This window comes from Toxotes jaculatrix, chromosome 12 (assembly GCF_017976425.1).
Source record: "Toxotes jaculatrix isolate fToxJac2 chromosome 12, fToxJac2.pri, whole genome shotgun sequence".
Taxonomy (NCBI): domain Eukaryota; kingdom Metazoa; phylum Chordata; class Actinopteri; family Toxotidae; genus Toxotes; species Toxotes jaculatrix.
In genome coordinates, this window is record NC_054405.1 from 24,376,372 (window position 1) to 24,382,710 (window position 6,339).

Below are 6,339 nucleotides of genomic sequence, written 5' to 3' on the forward strand. Positions count from 1 at the left end.
ACACTAGTGTAGGCATACAAACGCACACACACATTAAGGTAAGCGGACACTGGTCCCTAATGGGGGGTGGTGGGGGGGGGGCTCTGTTTCCTGTTGAGGAAAATATCTGAGATGAAACAAACTGCTGATGGAGAGACACGGAGGGGGAATAAGGACAAAGAAATGTGATTATCTAAGATAAATCAAAGCTACCTTCAGGTGTTTTTTTTTTTTTTCTTCGTTCGGGATAAAGTGAGTTCTTGAATTGACAGGATACAAACAATAGGATCCATTTCACATGCTCTTCCAACTGCAGCCACCATTTGTCCATAAGGAGGAAACACAAACGGCGTGTCCTTTGCAGTCCTCACTGTCCTCAGTCCATTCTGTGTTGGTCAGTTGTATAATGGAGCATTCTCGTGAGTTGAAACTACACAAAGTCAGTAAATTCATAGACTAATCAGGTTCCGCTTGATTATTTTACACACAAACAAGAAATTTCAAATGCTGCTTGTGTAACACACAAAGTGCATGCAAGAATAACTAAATGGAGGAGTGTGTGTGTGTGTGTGAGAGAGAGAGGGATGGAGAGATGTTCTGGGTCAGGCAGGGATCAATGTCAAATGGCCTGGTTAACAGCATACAGCTGACAAAGTCATTCATTTCTGCCGGCGCTCCACTCTGTGTGTGTGTGTGTGTGTGTGTGTGTGTGTGTGTGTGTGTGTGTGTGTGTGTGTGTGTGTGTGTGTGTGTGTGTTTGCCTGTATGATCTGGTTGTGTGTCATTGTGCTGCAGTAACAACACCTCCTGGATGGGGAGGAGGCGTCCCACCCATGAAGCACATGGGTGTCAACTTACACAACACATTACAGTATGTCTCTCACGTGAGCACCACTACACACACAGACACACACACACACACACACACACTTGCTCTTGACTGGATGCTTTTATCTGAAGTGCTTGGCTGAACAGTCAGACAGGAAGTGAGGGGAAATTTCTCCTCTCTTAAAACTGCACCGATGACAGGTTCGATGAATCGACGTGACACGACTGCAGAGCAGTTTTCCTGGTTTTGGTTGACGCCTTGTTCTTGGTTAAAAGTGCAAAATGATGAAAGTCATGATGGTTTCTGGGAGGATGTTTTGAAGTTTGGTTTGGGACCAGTAACACCATGGTAAAATCGTCTCTTCAAAACTTTCGTTACAGAATTTATGTGAGAAATAATGCATGATGAAGTGAGGTAGAGGAAGATAAAGGAGGTATGCCTTTAGCACCATTATTTTAAATGTCCGTACAGTGTATTATCACAAGGCCACCATTTGGGTCCAGGCTGAAATATCTCAGTAACTACTGGACGAATTGCCATGAAATTTCATGCAGACATTCCTGGACCCCAGAGGATTCCTAATGAATCCTAATGGCGTTTGGTGATTCTCTAACTTTTTTGGTAGATTTACAGGTTCCCAGATGACTTGGTGATGGTGAGCCCATGACTTCCCCTCTAGCGCCACCATGTTGTTGTACAAAAAGCATGACAAACACTTTGTGTTGCCCTTTGCCTTCCTCGTCAAACGCATGTAACAGGCCAGATTATAAACACGGATGATTTTAGACTTGTTTTCACATTTCACTAATTTTCTGGTTGTGCTCACTTGTGTATCACCACACAGCTCCCACCCTGGTCACACCCCCACACTGTCTAATTGTTGCTGATATTTGGGTGTAGAGAGGAGTAGAGCCACTGATCCATTAACTGACCAGGCCTTGCTTGATTGGCTCCGGACGAACCCCTGAAATAGCAGGATTGGCTGTCAGCCAAGCACCCATTTCCTGTGTGTCTGAGAGGAGCTCCAGCCACTGGGGCTCAAATGCATTTCCTGACTGTGTATAAAACTTTTATTAATGACCAGGAGTGCATCAGTGGATATGCCCACTCGCCCACACTCACTTGCTCACCCACTCATTCGCTCACTCATCGAGAGAGGGAGAGAGAGAGGGAGAAAGAAAGGAAGGGATGATGGAAGTAAAAATGAGTTGCAAAGAGACATGATGTGAGACAAGCAGAGGAGGATAGAGGAAGAGAGAGAGAGTGTGTGTGTGTGTGTGTGGTGGTGGGGGGGGGGACACTGATGGATGGATCAGGAGATGGGGAGATAGAATTAAGTGAGACAAACCAGAGCCGAGACATTAAAAGAGAAAGAGCGATAGGGAAGAGGTTTTCTATAAGCTCACAACCTACAGTATCTCTTACAGTGTAACTCCATTACGCACCAGTACAACGCAGGTCACTCGGTTCACCTTCTTTCCACTTGATACAAGAAAACGACACCTAACGCAGATCTGAAGTATGTATTTCCCTGCAAAATGACTGGTGATCATTCTTTAAAAACTACAGCTGTAGAGCCACAACGCTGCAGCATGGGGCCAAACTGTGAAGAATAGCCAACTCATCATTTAGCTTTTTTTTAGAGGCCAACCAGTAACAGGGACTTGCTATGTCAAGTTTGTCCTGAGGGTGGCGCTACACAAAAGGCTCTGCTTTAATAAAAATTAAAATGGCTTATCATCTTGGAAGCATGACTGTGGTTGGTAAATTTCATGTTTTTAGGCAGAGTAGCACCATGGCTCTGTGTCGGTCAGTCCTTAGGTCAGATTTGATGGATTGAAGATCGATGAAATTCTACGTCGATGGTGCCCAGAGGAAAAAAAAAAAAATCTTAATGATGTTGGTGGGCTTTGGACTTTTCTTCTTGAGCTACCAGCAGGTTGAAATTTTGGGTTTTTAGTGAAATTAACAGCTGTTGGATGCATTGCCATGAAATACGGTACAGCCATCCAAGGTGCCACCATGAGGTTGACATTTGTGGTTTTTAGTGAAACGTCTCAGCTGGATGGATTGTTGGATGGATTGCCATGAAATTTGGCACACGCGTTCATTCACTGGAAAGCTTGTGAATTGTCCGGCATGGAAAGCGTTCGATCTGCGGGGAGCATGAATGTGTGAAGTATATTTCATCGTGGCCATCGTGATGATGGCCTTGGCAAGTGTCTTATCAGACGTAGATTCTCCAGGTATTAACTAAGAGCTGTAACTGTACCTGAGGTTTGAGCAGGAGAAGCTGAGAGCTATGAGACAAACAACACTACAGTATGTGGCCTTTCATCACACCATAAAATGTGAATGGAGAGTTTCAAATGTGTATAGAGGAGCATAATTACATCAAATGGATGAAAGATGAGAGCTGTCAACACTTTCCTGGCAGGATGGAGAGACTGAGGGAGAAAGATGGGGGAAGAGAGAGAGAGAGAGAGAGAGAGAGAGAGAGAGCATGAGGCAGAGAGAGAAAGAGAGAGATGACTGCCATGACTGGTGAAAAACTGAAAATGTCCAGACTGATTAGATGCAACTTGGACAATTATTCAGATCTGCCGACCCAAGAGGGTCAGGCTGAGACGGTTTTCTAGAAGAGGAAGTAGTGCTGTCATTGTTGTGGGTGAAAAATGTAACAGCTGTAACTTGTATACATATCTATTTGTACTTCAGTTGAGTTTGTGATTGATATTTCTTCCTTTGAAATCAGTGCCATGCAAGTTTTGACCTTTTTTCTGAGGTTATACTATGGTTATTGTCATGGTCTCCATTACCAGCATTTCAGGTGTGATCATTTGCAGTTGTACCTCCTCTGCTGTAATAATTTCTTTCTTAATCTTTCTATCTTAGAAAGTTTAGCTTTCTACAAGCTTTAGCTTGTACTGCTAAAACACAGACACCAGCTGCAGCTGGACTTGCATCAGTGTGAGCTGCAGCCTTTTTGGCTCCACAAATGCCTGGCTGTGCCCCAGTGTGGAGGTGGTGGGTTGGTGTTGATATTTACTGTGACTCTGTGTACCCATACACACACACAAACACAAACACACACTTCCCGACCCCACAGCCAGGCAGGGGGCTTCAGTGGGTCACTGACCCCAGGCATGGGGCCTGGTTACTGGGAGAGCAGGGTCGATAGGCCTGGCTGTGTGGGGGAGAGAGGGTCAATATGGATGAAAGACACTGAGAAAATGTGATTTTCATTGGACCTATTGTTGTGTTTTACCTATTCTTGATAAGTAAATTATATTTACTTAAACTGTTATCAATGATTACCTTAACATGCACATACAAACCATGTTACTGGTTACATACTACTGTATGTATATTGGATATAAAATCTACTGACTCTTTTGGCATTTTTTAATCATTTTATGCTTTTAGGCCAATAGTATTGCTCTAATCCAAATAAATTAATACACATATTCATATAAACAGTCTGAATATATTCACAACGTGGATCAGCTGTTTGTTTTTTTTCGTCCCTTAATCTCTCTTGTTTCTGTTTCTCATTTATCTTTAAAAAAGTCTGATATAATTTCTCAAGTCTCAAAACTAGAAATTTTTGGAGACTGTTCAGGCCTCGTATCCACTAATTTAAACCATTAACCGTCATTTTTCTGTGCGTTGCCACCTTTTGTTGATTCCCCCTCCCCTTTTGCCGAATATTAATATCATACCTCCATTCATGCCAATAAAGCATATTGATCTGATTAGGGAGAGAGAGTGAGAGGCTGACTGGAGTGTGTAATGGGGAAGCATTGATTATGGCTGATAACTCTGGCTCTTTGATGTGGATAATGCAGTCTCTTTCTTCCTGCCTCTGCACTGCCTTTACACTCTAAAACCCCCAGGCCTCAGAGGATATTGGGTTTACGGAGAGAGAGAGAGAGAGAGAGAGAGAGAGAGAGAGAGAGAGAGAGAGAGAGAGAGTATACATCAGACATGGTGTATAAGCTTAAATGTGACAGAAGTTGTATTTGGTGGAGACAGACAGAGAGAGAGAGAGTGGGCATGTAGTTTTGTGTAAGATATTAAATGCTAACGTGAAAAGACATAAATGTCTGAGTGGGGCAGAAAGTGAAAGTGTGTGTCTGTGTTTGCAGGTTAATTAGAAGTGTGTGTGTGTGTGCGAGTGAAAGTGAGAAAAAAAGAAAAGTGCATTTGGTGAAGAAAAGGTTGGAGAGGGGTGGAGTCATGGTGGAGGAATGGGTCAGCAAAACTTTGGAGAGTGACGTTTGCTTTATCGTTTCTTGCCGACAGTCGACACTGGTTTGATGTAATCATGACCACAACAAACTTAATGTCTCATACAGAATAGGAAGTATAGGACAGGGATGTACTTTTTAGTAAAATATCCTCTATCTGTGCTGATTTCTTCTGGCTGGATGATTATGGAAATTTTTGACCGCTGCAACTGTACTTTGTGCTGTAAACCCATGAGTTGGACACTTTATATCACTAACATTACCCAACTCTGTACTTCTCCTTCTGCTCTGTAGGGCAGTTTCAGCATCTCTCAGCTCATTGTTTTGGTTTTAGAATTTTCCCCACAACTTCCCTGTTCTGGCTCATTCTCACTGCTCTCCTCAGTGTTGCTTTCAGCAGCAGCAGGGAGCCGTTTTCAGTGAAAACACTCTGATAAACTCAGTGTACACAGCCCGCCAAGCACCAAACAGCAGACAAAGTGAACGACTAACTAGTGAATAATGTGGAGCATTTAGCAGCCGAATAGATGTTTTTTCCCCCAGGAACTGAGAGAGAGCACAACCGAGCTAAAAGGAGAATGAATATTGTATTTATATTCAGAAGGTGGACATAAATACAGCTGGGTGGACTGTGGACTCGATGCCACTCGTTGAAAGAACCATAATCGGCTCTGCATCAGTGGCAATGTCACAGAGAAAAAAGAAAAACTATAACAGGAAGAGTCAGAATCTGTCTGCCAGCAGATAATTCATATACTGAGTCTGTTCCGGTGTAGATTCACACCCACAGACGAGCAGTGAATTTACAGTGGCCGACAGTTTCAGCAGCACCACTTCCCTGCCTGTTCTTCTAAAGCACTATTACTATTCTTTGCTTTTATTATAATGTGCATTTCTTAAAAAGAAAATGGGGGGATGTGTCATGATTGAATCCAGGTTTTAATAGCATGTTGGGTTTTTAGGGGTTTTTAGTTTTGTTTTTTTTGTTTGTTTTCCGTGTAACTCCTCATATTTAATTCATGAGGCCTACATAGAATGGGCTGCATAATCGATTCAGTCAAGAAATGTGTCAGTGAGGAGAGAGGAAACATGGAGTGAACTCAGCCATATCATGAACTTAGTCCCAGTCACAGTTGTAACAGTGATAATCTTTATATCAAGTTTAAAGGCTTGAAAGGGCTTGAATGACTGAACACAAGAATAAATTCTACAAGATGAAACAGAAAAACATAAACTTCAATTTAAAAAACATGTACAGAATAAATCCACAACGAAACCAAC